At 36.8% G+C, this 14,255-nt stretch overlaps 1 protein-coding gene across 10 annotated transcripts in view; it reads left to right on the plus strand.

Moving 5' to 3' along the window:
* Positions 1–14,255, plus strand: part of CACNA1D (calcium voltage-gated channel subunit alpha1 D) — a 239,053-nt gene that overhangs the window by 92,155 nt on the left and 132,643 nt on the right. The window lies entirely within an intron of this gene.

Genomic DNA, 14,255 nt, shown 5'->3' on the forward strand with positions numbered 1-14,255 from the left:
TGAGTAAAACAATGCCTTTGGCAAATCATAAGTTAGAAATAGCACTAAGCAAAAGAAATAGCTTTAATTAAAGCATTTTGTTTCTCTTTGAGGACTTGATTTGCAGAGTATTGGGCATTTTTTCTGCAAAGATGAAGATTCTCTTTTCAAATTGAAGGGATTGGTGTTGGGGAATCACATTAGAAAACTTGCCATGTAAAACTGCCACTTAGCAAAAGAGAACAAAAAATGGTGGCTGCTTAGTCCAAAGTGATTCTGAATGAAGGCAGTATAGGGTAAATTACATGTAGTCTTCATCCCATGTTAAGGGCTAATTTTCAAACCTTGTTTTTTCTGGTATTTTCAGCAGCTGTGCAAATTGTGAAAATTGTGCAATATTTGCAAATGTTTCAATAGCTATTTTAAAACCCAATATGCAGTATAAACATATTTCCATATGTCAGCAGATTCCAGGCTATTAAGGTACAAAGATTTGTATTTTAGTTGATATACTTACTAAAACTTAAAAGAAAATAAGAAAATTCTTAGAGCTTTCCTCAAATCACTGAAATAGTGGGAGTCTAATAGAATTTTCAATTTAGCTATTCTGGTTGTGAAGTGTCCTCACTTAGGCAATCAGATTCCCTCGAAGTGATAAAGATTCTTCTTTTTTCCTTTGTGCAACAGTGAATATTTAGGGGCTAATCTGAGTATCTCCATTGTAAGCAGTAAATTTGATACCAGAGAGATAACACAAATGGTTTAGAATAGGTCAAATCAAAACAGGAGTTGGTGGCCCAATCCTGATGTGCTACCCGCATGGACAAAGCGGGAGGGGTTAACAGATAACACCTTAGGTTGGTAACAGTAGGTTTTCTCCTGCATCTGGAGGTGACGCCTGCTATTAATTCAGTAATTTTCTTCATGTATTTAACAAATGGTGGTAGTTCATGCCATCAAACCTCTTGGAAAAGCTTCACAACTAACTCCATGGAATTTATTTTCTGCTGTTCATGCATTTAAGTCCTCACTCATATGTACTAATGGTACCTGACTCATTTTAGTTGCAAGACATAAAATTTGACTTTTTGGCTTTATACGCCACCTGAGAACTCTTCCTCTATCCTCAGCAAAATGGGAAAGTCTGGATGGACTGTCCATGTGGGCCAGGTAGGCTGAGGGTCGTTAGTAGAATTGTCAAGTTGTGTTGTGTATATATGTAAAAGCATAGGAGTGTCAAATATGAATTCTTGAGCACATTTATGTGGAATACATGTGAGATGAAATTAGCCTAGCTTCGGGGGAATTCCTAATGATCACTGTTTCATTTTTACAGGTATTGAAGTACCCAAAAGTTGGAAGAATATAGGGCCGACCATACACAAACATCTTCAGCACCTTTTTTTTAAATTTCTATGCATATAATTGAAGGAGAAAAAACTTTGGTTTTGGCTTTTGGTTTCTGTGAATTGTATCTCATGAAAATAATAGGGTTTTTTTTCTTGCCTACTTGGAATTAGTAGAGGCTCCTATTCTCTTGGGGTAAAAGCCTCATTTTGTCAAAAGGGAACTAGCAACTCTTGTTCCATGTAATTACTTCCAAGAACACCATTTGTAAATATGCTTTAGGGACTATCTCACTGAATAGGTGGGAGAAAGTCACAGAGACTGTGACATTTTACATCAGCTGGAGAGCAGTTTTGTAGGTGGAGAAAAAGCAGATGTTGTTATACTCACTGTCTTACAGTGATGATGGAAGTGAACTTGAAACAGTGACAGAGCGCTTATAAATATATTGTTGTGGACAGGGAGTTCTCTGGAAATCAAAACTGATATCCCAGATAGGGGAATAAATAAAAAAAAGACTTAGATGCAGTTCAGATGGGAATAATAAGAAAATAATCTTCCTGATAAATAGTGTTCTGTGTGGAGAAGTGGAAAATGAAATAAGAAATTCAAAACATCTCCTGGGCTGCCAAATGGTATAGGAATGAAAGGAAGCAAATTATCTTGCATTGTAACTTTGAAATTACAAAGATGCATTTAGGAGCGTTTGGGACTTTAAAGTACTGCTTACTGCCTTTAATATTATGCTGGCTATGTGATTTAAAAAAACCCACATGCATAGTTGTTTGCAGAATCTGGAACTGTAATTGTAGCAGGCACTGGAGGGGCACTAACTAATGTTAGTAACATTCTGAAAGATAGCAGGAGAACTGATTCATCTGTAGAGAAGAAAGAAATTTGGCTTCGGGGCAGGCAGGCTCATATTTTCCTTTCTATCAGAAGTTGAAGATTTTTATCAGTAGGGTTTGATCTGTACATCACAGGAAGTGAACAGAAAATATTTTTTCAACTTTATTCGGTTACTTCTTTTTTGTTTTTACTGTGGCCGGTTTTCCTAATAGTTTAGCATTGACTATTGGCAGTATTCCATGTGTCTGTTTCTATCAAAATTAGTACATATATTGTTACTTTGTTGAATGCTTTTCTGTCGTGGTTAGAATGAAGATAAGAGTAAGGCTTCATGATGGCGCTGTTAGTAGAACCCAGCTAAATGTGTTTTCATTTTTTAATGAATTTCCAGAAGAGTGAACTAGTATTGTACCTGAGCGCAGCTGAAATCAAAACAGGTATGTCGCTGATCTTGTTTGGACTGGGTACAAACTGGTGTTTAGCTGTACTATTTTATTATTTTCCTTAGAGCCTCTTTATATTTACAGGGAGCCATTCCACTGCCTAATATTTCTCCTTGTTGTACTCAGTTTGCAATGCCTGTCCACGCTACTATCCTTTTACTTTAGGCAGCGAAAGGCTTTCATTGAACAGTCTTATGACAAAAGTACGTTTCTCCTTGCACTGGTATTTTCCCTACAGATCTGTATTTTCTTGATTATGGAACAGCCAGAGCAACCTGGCCCTCAGACGTGTAATGTAAATGTTCTGGTGTTCACTGAGCCTTCTGTTTGAGTTGAAAGAATTCTAGAGGGTCTTCCCTGTCATAGTTATACAAATACCTACTAGGCACACAGAATGGGAATCTGCCTGCATTTTATTGCTGTAGGGAAATACCAATTTCTGCAGCCAATTTAACTTTTGCATATCTGGAATTTACTGAAAGGTACTATTTTATAACAAAGTATTTTATTAGTGGACGAGTTTTGATTCTTTTTATTGATTGAGGCATTACATTTTTATTAGACAGTTCAACATTTGATTCAAAAACAACCACAGGAGAAAAGTACTAGGAAGAGCTTGTTCAGCAAAGTGAGACAACCAAGGGTAAAGTTGTGCTTTAACATTTTCGTGGATATTGCAGACCATTTTCGTGTCATTTCGGGATAAAAGCAATTTTTTTTTTTTTGTTCTTCACATTGTTGTTCTGAACAGTGTCTATAAAGAGTATTCTATCCTGCCCTCTCCTATAGTTGAAAATTTATTGCATTAACATCACTGCTCTTAATGTTTTTATGGTCTATGACTTCTAGTGTTCTGGCAAGTTGTCTGCTCATAAGTAATGCAGTCTTCTAGGCTAAATTTGAGTGTTATCTTTTATAGTGCAGTACTGCATATTACCTACTAACAAATATAAAGTAAATTAATGTGTATCTAAGTAAGTAAGAAACCCTTTCTAGAAGAAAAAAAAATCCAAGGAGATGGTAGAGCATGTAGCATGTCATTACCATAAAGGCATTGTATCTTTCACGGCGAAACACGTTACTTACCAGTCATGCCTTTTCCCCCATATTAGCAGTATCATATCACATCACGTACTGCGTTCAGTACCTTCTGTAGGAAATTCTAGTGATGGTCTGATGTTAGCAAATATTAAACAAGGAACTAAGGAAATACATATTTCTCTGATCAAATTTCTTAACGTCCTTATCCAAATATAAGGAGTTCGCATCCTCTAGTACTCTTTAAAGAACTTGTTGATTACTTTTTTTTTTATAGTACTTTAATTCTGTATCTGGTCCTGCTACAGAAGACCCAGTCCTGGTCATAGAAGTAGACTGACTGCTCAACAGAAGCAGACGATTTGAAGAAAATGTTCAGTTCTTGATCTTGCTGGTCCGCAGGAGACAGAAGACCACAGGTGTAGGACATCACTCTCTGGTTGATAACTGGTCTAGGGTTCTGCCATTTAAAACTTGTGAAGGATGACCGGAAAAATTCCAATAAAGCGATAACCTAACCGTGTCCTCCTTTCATATTCTGAGACTTCAGAGTCAGACCCAGACACATGGTAGGTACAGAGCTTGTTTGTGTGTTTGAGTTTTTGAAAGCTTTATTCGTGAGGATTTCTGTAACTTTCTCCACTGTAGTGTCAATTAATAATAATAATATTAATAGAAACCCAAACCCACATAAAAGAACAAAACCCAAATACACCCCCACCCCCACCCACCCACCTCTCCTAAGAAACACTAAGTTATTAAGCCTTACATGATGGAAGTTTCTATCCTGATAAAGGTATTTAGAAAAACAGACTGTCACATTGGGTAGGTTTTTAACAAATCGTTCTGTAGTTTTTAAACTGACAAAGGCAAAAGAGCTGCTGTAGTTATCTATCTGGGAGATTAATGAGTAAAGTTCTGTAATAAAACTATTCCATTGGTTTTACCCAGTTCTTTTGTAGTGAAAATGGAAATTAGATTTGCAATCAAATGGATAAATCTAGGGCAAAAAACACCTACTCAATGAATATGTCATTGTTCTGTTTTCCAGCTGACACCATCAGTGCAGAACATAACACCAAACCAATCTGTTCTCAATATTGTTTTGTTACTTGTATTTTTTTTTATTTAACAGTAAGTCCTTGGCATTCTTAAAACACTGCACTGGAACAGTATAAAGCTGTGAATTAATAGTTAAGCCAAAAAAAGTTACCTTTTTGGTCTTCTCCCTTCCTTTTCATTTGGGGTGCTCTATTCCTTCAAAGGAACTCGAAAGGTTGCATGAAGTATCTCCTGGAAAATAATCTAGCTGTAGGAACAGACTTCTTTGGAAAACTCACCTACTGAGTAAAAGCTGAGCACAAAGTGATCATTAACTGGTATGTGAGAGTGACTCTCTTGTATGTTTCAGAACTGTATTAGTCAAAGAACAAAATAAACAGGTTGGAAAGTGGTGAAGCACTCAGAAAATGGACATGGGAAAAAGCACATAGGCTTCAATCCAGGCTATTGCAGTATCACCTGAGTAGGTTAACTACATTTGCATGACAGGTTTTTTTTTTTAAGAAATGTGTATATATTATCAATATATATATATTTTTAAACTAGTTAGCAAGAAAATGCATATGTGCTCACAGAAAACGTGGGGAACGCTCACACAGGAGTATTTTTAGAGCAGATTTTTTTTTGTATGTTTCATGCTGAAATGCATTAGAGTTTGATTTAATTGGTGAGATTTTGGTCTGGAATTTTTCTGTGTTAAGAAAAAGTAATTTATTTTGGCTTTTGGAGATTTTTTGATTATTTTTTTTTTTTACCCACCTCGCCCCTGTTTTTTAGTTTATTTTGGAATGTTCTGGGAAGTCTGTATCTAAGAAACACTTGTTGAACACAAAAAGTGGACTTGTTACTAGTCTTGTAACTTGAAAGTTTTCCAAGTTCCAGCATGTATGAAAAGAATTCAATAGAGCATTTAGTGCTATCAGTGCTCCTGTCTTTTCTGCTTGTGAGTTTCTGCATGGTCAGAGGTGGATTTATACAGATTAGAAAATTCTCTTTGTTTATGAATTCTCAGAAATTTGAAGAGGTTCTCTAGGTATCTTGACACTTGGTAACATTCTCACCCCCCAGTTTCTAGCCAAAACCTACTCTCTTCTGTAAATAAGTATATAAATATATATATTATATAAATAAACCTGCTAGCAAGTAACAAGTTGTATTTAACATTAATGTTGGTTTATGACTAGATGCAGGTTTAATTCATCACTTTACACTGACTCTAGTCAACTATTAAGGTAAAATTATGTGACGGTGTGGCAATATACATAAATATTGTCTCTTCTGCTTCCCTTACTTTGCTGACCTTATTTTCCTGAGTATCATCAATTAGAGCAGCAGAAAGACACCCAAAAAATTTGGATTCTATTCCAGTTATATTCTTTATTGCTTATTTGGCCTGCTTTCTGTTGTGCAATTCAGATTCTTTGGCATGTTGTTCTCAGTCTTCAATAGGAGTTGTAGGGATTTAGGATTGAAACTCACATGTTACTACTGCCTATTAGCATTTTTACAACTTGCCTTTCACACCTTGCAAGTATACAGCCATTGCAGAGTGATTGGTTCGTTGTGCCTTTCTTGATAATTTTTCAGTAGGTGGTAAATTGGTGGGGGGTCTGTTACAGTTCATTATTTATGAGCAAATTTCCAAAATCATGCCACTTACCTTATTCCTTCAGAGCAACATGAAACAGAGTCTGTGCCTGTGTAAGGGTATGTAAGAGAGTGCAAACGGTGTATTTAATAATGTACATAGTGAATTGGATATGTCTGTTGTTTGCACCTAGCTGTTATTCAGCAAAGCTCTGTGTTGCCTGTCAGAGAGCGGAGAGAGGTCCATCTAAATGTAGTAGAGAAAAAAAACTAGACAAAGAACTTGGATTTTTCCTATTTAATGTTACGAATGTAGAATATGTATTTAGCATATGTACTAAGCAGAGCATTTACATGAAGAAAACCAGCATGGATCCACACCGATCCTGTAACTGGTATGAAAATTTGTCATTGAGATGCAACATTTTCCTGTCAGTACAAATGCTTATTGACAGAAGTGAGGTGTTTCACTGTATCTCCATTATTGTGTTCTTTAGAACGTAGAGTGGAAGATACACGATTAAAATTTGAGAGGCAATCACATTCAAAGATGAAATGCAGGTCTGCAGTGCATTTAGAGGAAAATGATTACAGGAAGTAATGAAAAAAGTAATCAAAGTGTAAAACATGATCTGCTTATCTATCTCTGGCTGCCAGGATCTGTCAGATGAAAGTATAGGCATTACTGCTACCTAAAACTCTCTTTGAAGGTTGAGATACTATTTCAGTGCTCTAAGTTATTCAAATGCTACTTCAGACTACATTGATAAAAAGGGACCTTTAAACACGCTTAATCTTAATTACACTTCAGCGTATAGCTTGCACATCCATTTTGTTCATTTGCTGCGCTCAGTATTTGAGATGTCCTATTGCATATCATTTTCTTGCAAACAGAAATGCCTGCTTGAGATCTAGAGGGTGCAACTGCTACTAATTGGGGCTATACCGAGCTGTGAATTCACAGTTCAAATGAGATTAAAAGATTTTGTGTCCTCTGGAAAGAATAAATATTCTGTGAGTGGGATTTCTTGGTTTGCAGTGGTACTGGGAATGTGAAATCCCTTCAGTTTTATATAAAACTCGTTTAAGAATGTTTATTATGTTGTAGCATCTACTTATTTCTTCTCCTAAATACAGAGTTTGCATTTGGTATTGACTTAAGTATCAGCTTTGCTGTCAGAGGTACCAGTGCTAACTGCCAAAGCATCTGAAGCTGTGATAGTATGATGGTGTCCTATAAAGAGCCTCAGAAGATTGGAGATGTTTCTGGGCCTGATGCCAATTTTCTGCCCAGAGTTACCCCGGATTTTACATGTGAGCCAATGCATTCATTTCAGTTTTATTATTCCAGACTTTTGTAACTAAAGCTGAATTTCTTACAGTTTTTGTGGTAGTTGCACATTCTTGAATTTACAAAAGTTTGAACTGTGACTGCTGGGTAGTATCATGAAGGTTAGGAAATGTACTCTCAAAGCTTCCCAAAGCGGGCTTCTGAATGCATAAAAACATAAGTTAATATGTGAAAGTGGCTTAGCCACATCGATACTTTTTCCACTAAACCTTTCCAGTTCTGAATTTTGGAAAGAACCACTCAGATCTTTGTCTACACTTTTATAGAACTTTTTTTTTTTTTAAAGCATATATACCTCGATGGGCTGCCTTTTTGATAGAGTTATTCAGCAGTTACTCTTTAAGGAGGAATGCTACTACTCAACTAGAAACACAGAGGTAATTTAGTCAACAGAAGTGGAGTCCATATGAACAGTTTAATGATTCTTTAAAATCAGGACACAGTCTGTGTCCTTTTCCTTACTGGTTTACTAGTCCTTGGGAATTCTGAGGTCTGTTCAACTCTCGGTACTCAAAGATGTGGGGGTGAGGGTGTTCTGGGAGTGATTTAAGGTCAGGGGACATTGCTGGTCAAACATAAACCGGTCTGATTTACACGGAATGTCATGTGCACTTGAAGTATGGAAACAATATCTGTTGGCCCACGTCTGTATTGAAGTAGTATAAATATGGGTATGGTAATGATACTTTCTAAAGTTGCTGCAGAACTGCTCTGTCAAAAAGCAAAGCTGTACATACAGGAACATCAGTGCGGACATCTGACATAGTCTGGAGCAGCAGTTGTATTCCCTCAGGTGGATCAGGATTGATCAGGAAGGCACAACGTAATTTACTTGGATTCATCAGAACACAAATCCTTAAAACAATGTTTTTCAGAGTCTCCCTCTCTTCTTTGCTGTTATGTATCTAAAGCCATAGTTACCCAATAGTTATCACTGAATTATTGAGTGATAAATAATTCTAATTCTTCTAATAAAGAGGACAGTAATTTCCAAGCCTAATCTAGGAGGTAAATTATTTCATCATCTTTAAAAGCAGAAACAAAGCAAAGCTTTAGTACTGTTTTCTTTTTGCCAGGTATATGGATTTTACATTTGTTTCTTTTTCTATATTGGAAATCTGCTATAACTGGGAATAAATAGGTTTACTTTTTTTTTTTTTTTTTTTTTTTTTTTAGTATTACTGTGGTGCCGCTCACAAATGATTTTCAGGGTAGTACAGATATATGATGTGAAAATTATATTATATTTTGAAATGCAGAATGCAGTTACTTTTCTGTCTTATATATGCTGCGTTTTCCCAGTGGCAGAATTTGAAAGAATGGCTGTTTGTCAAAAAGATAAATGGTTTTGTATGTTGTCAAGGCATCAGTCACACATTGTATTTAATAGCACATGACTGATTATTAGTCCCCAAGTCACGAATGTCAAAGTGTATGGTGCTGCCTATGTGTAAACTGCAGAAAGTTGATCTGTTTGGTTACTTCACTTAATTTGAGTCACTTTATCTGCTAAGCAGTTTTCACGCTCATACGTTTATGTTACTCTGGATGCAAAAATGTGTTTCTCCAGTTAAGATACAATTCTGATCTCTGATGCCCAGTGAGTAGAAATTAATATGAGAAGGCTTAATTATATAGCATAATAGATTAGTTTTTGCAAATTAATGACTTTTTATTTTGAAACAATTATCTTGTGAGACATCTTAAGTCAAATGCAGAGTTTTGGTGCATCACATTACGACATGTAACAGTATCTTTGCATATTTTTCAGAGACTGAAAACATGAAGATAATAAATGATGACTAATGTACACCATCTGGCTGGGGGGGGAAGATTTCTTCCTGAGCATCAGGGTTTCTGCTAAGCTGATTTACTTAAAATAAGCAAGAAAATGCATTTTTTTCTGAGAAACTGAAGTTCTGATGACTTCACTGAAACTCAGTGGGTTTTGTACTCTATGATCAATACCAAAGTCAGCCTCCCTGGTCTCTACCACAAAGGCAATGTATCTTGTCAGTCCTGTTTTTGCATCATATATTCAGAAAAATATATTTTTCAGCAAAAGATTGCTGAGACTTGAAGATTTGAAGCAATGTTAACGAAAGTGTTAGCCTTGCAGGAATCAGCTGCCTGTAAAGAGAGATGACCCAGCTCTGCATGACATCAAATGAGTGAAAAAACTAGTTAGTCTAATGCAGCCATAGGATTAGATCCTTAGCAACACAGACATATTTTTATGCCTCATATCTTCTTTAGATTTATGGCTGTCAGTCTTTTCTCTGCTACTTTTGTGATGCAATATAGATCTAAATGCAATAATAGATATTAAAAATTATTACATGCAGTTTCTAATTAGCGCGATTTCTGAAGACCTGACATTGTCTTCTTAGTTTCTTTTAATATGGATTTTGTTTTTCAGGCAGTCCCTCAGTCTTATGTATTTCCTTATTTGTGGTTTGGTTGTCTTAATTATTAGTGTTCCTACTTTGATTTTTAATGAAACGAAGTATTCATTTAAAGATTTCAACTAATTTGGACAAAAATAAGATGTGCAGGGGTAGTTTCCCAAACTATAGAGAAAAAGAAAGCAGGTAAATGTGCACATCATAAACTGTTAGAACTGCAGTCTTCAGTCTGTATTTTTAATTTATCACTTGCTGCCTTAGATTTATTTTTAGTCAGCAACCCTACCTCTACAACTCTTCTGATAATACTGAAAATGGCATGATATATTAAACTTTATTTACTCTTGAGTAATGGTTGCTTAAGCTCTGGACATGCTAGGTGATGTATGGCCTACAGATGTGTCTCAGTTGCAGAGGCAAAAATTGATGTACATAGTGACTGGCAAGAAGTTAACAAAGTGCAAGAAGGGACTGCCAGTACCTTCCTGAGGGTGAGCAGGTTGTTAGCTTTGCAGTTTGTGTTAGAACATCTGTTGGCTGCCTACTTGAAAAAAACCAGTCTGTAAAGAAAGCACAGCCTGTACTTTGAATATTGTTAACTACTGGGCCAAATCATTCATCTGGCTTCTGTGGAAGGCACAAGTTTAAAAAATAATAAAAAAAAAGAAATTGAGTGTGTGAGAACATGGAAGTAAAAGAAAGCAAGGAGAGGAGGAAGGGAGGAAAAATGAAACACTGGGGAATAATTGGCCCTTGGTTGTAGCTGTATAGAAATATCTGTGGTGGTGTTCTCAAGGTTTTAAAGAAATCATGGCTCTTGGATAGCCCAGTGGCTATTGTTACAAAGCATCTTTCCCTTGTGCCATTGGCTCTGTTAATAGCATCATCCCTGATTCTATCTTGTATCTATTATGAATATATGTTTCTAGGGGTAAATTCTGGAACCAGGCATGTATATGCTTTACAACAGTGAACAATGATGGAAGGAAACATATTTCCATCCTTCCACGGAAAGTAAGGAAAACAGTGTTACGTAGAATGGAGGAGCTTTTATGTGTTGAATGTGTTGTGGGTGTAGGTAGTTGTACAGGCTCTTAATCTGCTTTTACCTATGGTCATGTAAGAATTATCAGAATAATAGAAATTACAGAGCTGTTAACTGAGAGGCCTCTGGAGGTTACCTAGTCCTTCAGCTCCTAGCAGGACTGTTGCCAAAACTAGATCGGGTCGGCTGTACGTGCCTAACTGCATCTTCAAACCTCCTGCACTGAAGCTGCATGTTCCCATTCTGCACTACCCTGCTGATAGAGTTATTTCTTAACATCCTGTAAACCTCCAAACCTGCAGCTTGTGGCTGTTCCCTCTTATTTTAGCATGTGCTGCTACTTAGCATTTGGCTTCAAAGTCTTTTTAACCCCCCTTCAAGCCGTTGTAGCCTGCTGTTAGACCTTCTCGTAGCCTCCTCTTTGATGGAGAAGAGATCTTGCTGGACAGGAGATGTTCCCTTCACTCGGGTTTACACTTTCTCAACACCCTTTTTGAACTAAGAGACCCTGAGCTGTAGCAGTGTTGCAGCCTCAAAGCTCTGAGTAGAGGTGGATAATAATTTCCCTCTACCTACTCGCCATACTGTTCCTAATACAGCCCAGTATGGGGCTTGTCTGATTGACAACGAGCACAGATTTGATTTGGTGCCCACTGCGGCTTCCATGTCCTTTCTCAGCCCATATCGGTATGGGATTATTTAACCTGAGGTGAAGAACTTAACATTTTTGCTCGCTGAGATTTATGTGGGTTCTGTTGGTCCAGCTGTCAAGCTTTCCTGTGGTCCATCTGTTAAGTGACACACACTGACCTTAAGCCCACCACTGGGTTTAAAAAAGGAGCTTGTCTTACATTGCATATTATTTTAATAGACTGTTTGCAGTACTCCTTAGGAAATAAGAAGCAGTCCTGATTCCATAAAGAGAAATAAACAGGAACAAGACCAATATTTTAAAAGATGGAAGCTAAGTGATAGGGTGTCAGATTTGAAGTGATTAAAATGTGCAAGGGTGTGTGGCCATTAAGCAAGTTACACTCGTGCTAGGGTTGGTGCCTAGCCCAAGTAACAGGAGAGCATTAGAACATTGTTTGAAGGAGAGCAGTGAACGGCAAAGATGCTGTTTAGGATGGAGTCTGGTAGGTGGATGGGGTGGAATTAAGTTACATATTTGCCTGTAATAACAGGACGCTGAACATGATGACCCAGGAGGTCATCTTGGCCCAGGAGGTCCCATCCAGTTCTGTGTCCTGTGTTCCCTTTACATAAAAGAAGCTGTTGACATTTTGCATATATGAAACTTACCTTCTTTTGTCTTACCTTTTCTTTTACTACTAGGATTTCAGTATATATTTTGCCCATAGCTAATGCCAACCGTAATATTTTTGTCTTCCTTATGTTGTCTTACATTATTTATCTTTCTATATCTAAGCTGCAGACTTGGTTATATGTAGGGAGACAGAAATAGCTGTTATTGTGAAATGTGTACATGGTAGGATTTACTTGAATTTAAGCATTTTTGCAGTATGTTTCTCGGGAATGCTGATAATTTGTATTATTGTAGTCTCTGTGGTGCTCTAACCAAAGAAATCTGGTGGCTTTTGATGCATAAACCATTCACGGTTTTCTTCTGCGAGGCTACTTCACTCTTGTTATCCAGTAATTGTTCCAGTTTATTGATGATAAATGAACAGGTAAGTGGAAGGGACAATTTTGAAAGAAACGTTAGGAAGTATGAGGAGAAGGAGGATGTCCATCGGCTTCACTGGGCCAGAAGATCACATGAAAAATACAACACAGCTGAAGAGAAGCTGTCTTGGCTGAATCTCTGCAGTGTTTATGAAGTGTTCTCAAAGCAGAGGAAAAAGGCAGGAGCATGGGATTGAGCTGAGCAGGAGATGAGATCCAAGAATCCTTGCTTTGTGCTAAAGAAAGCCTTACCTCTCATAGCCATCCGAGGGTGCTGCTTGTTGGGGATGAAGACCTGGAAAGGACCATGTAGTTTACTGATAAGCCTCTACATTTATGAAGTTGCCAGTGTCACATTTATAAATACATTTATCACATCCTATACATAACCAGCCCTAAATGGCCTTTCCACAAGGAAAAGAAACCAAAGCTTCCCAAATTGAAGACTTTGCACATGAGAATGTAAAGAACTTTGTTTAAATTGCAAATGATTATGGTTTGACTTTTATTTGGTTGTACGTGGAAGTGCCAAGCTGTGTAACAAATAGTGAACACATAGTTTTGTGTGTAATGTCTGTGCTATATTTGAGTATGTGGAAGTAGAAGATTGCAATCCTTACTGAGCAGTTACAGTCCATGTAATTAACTTTGTGTGGATGATTTCTGAGGGTAAAAAGAATAAATGTGTTAAGTGATCTGTTTTGATAGTAGTGACTTGTACAATTTATCCAAACCAAATATGTTTTTACTTTAGAAAGAAGCAGCCACAAAAAGCATTATCCAATTAGCTAGGAAAAAAAGATTCAATGTATAGCTCTATTTAAAATAAGAATCTTGGTAAAATGAAGAAACCAATAATGTTTAAAAACAGCACTGAAACAAATCCGAAGTTGGAGCTTCAGTGATACAAGGTGGTGATATATTAACTTAAAATTTCTTCAAGCTTATTAGGGTGATTTAAAGAGGTTGATGATGTGGAGGGAAAAATAAGTCAATGTAAACTTCCACATCAAGATGAAAAAGTTGCAAGAGTGTAGAATTAAATGAAGAACCTTTTAAAGAGCTTAGAATTTTTTGAATCCCCTTAGTATGGGATGACAGTGTCTCAGACTCCATTATTGGGTGGAATTCTCTGGGTCCTAATTAAATAGAATGAGTGGTGAAAGTAAGTATACCACTGCATACATTTCAAGGATATTGCCAGGGCCCTGTTCTGCAGTATTTTCTGGTTTCAATGAATGCAAAGGATCCTGTTGACCTGGATGGGACTATTTGCTTAAGCAAAGGTACAGCATACATCTGTGTTTGCAGAAACAGAGCCTTTTTCTCTCACAGAATGTGAAAACAGGAACATCTCATGTAATTATGTAATTATAACCATGTCAGTACAGCTATCATTAAGTGCTATGCAATTAAAACCTGCAAAATAAACTGCCATAAAGTATTGTAATTCCTTAGTCCTG

The sequence above is a fragment of the Falco rusticolus genome, chromosome 4 (genome assembly GCF_015220075.1).
Source record: "Falco rusticolus isolate bFalRus1 chromosome 4, bFalRus1.pri, whole genome shotgun sequence".
In the NCBI taxonomy this organism is placed as follows: domain Eukaryota; kingdom Metazoa; phylum Chordata; class Aves; order Falconiformes; family Falconidae; genus Falco; species Falco rusticolus.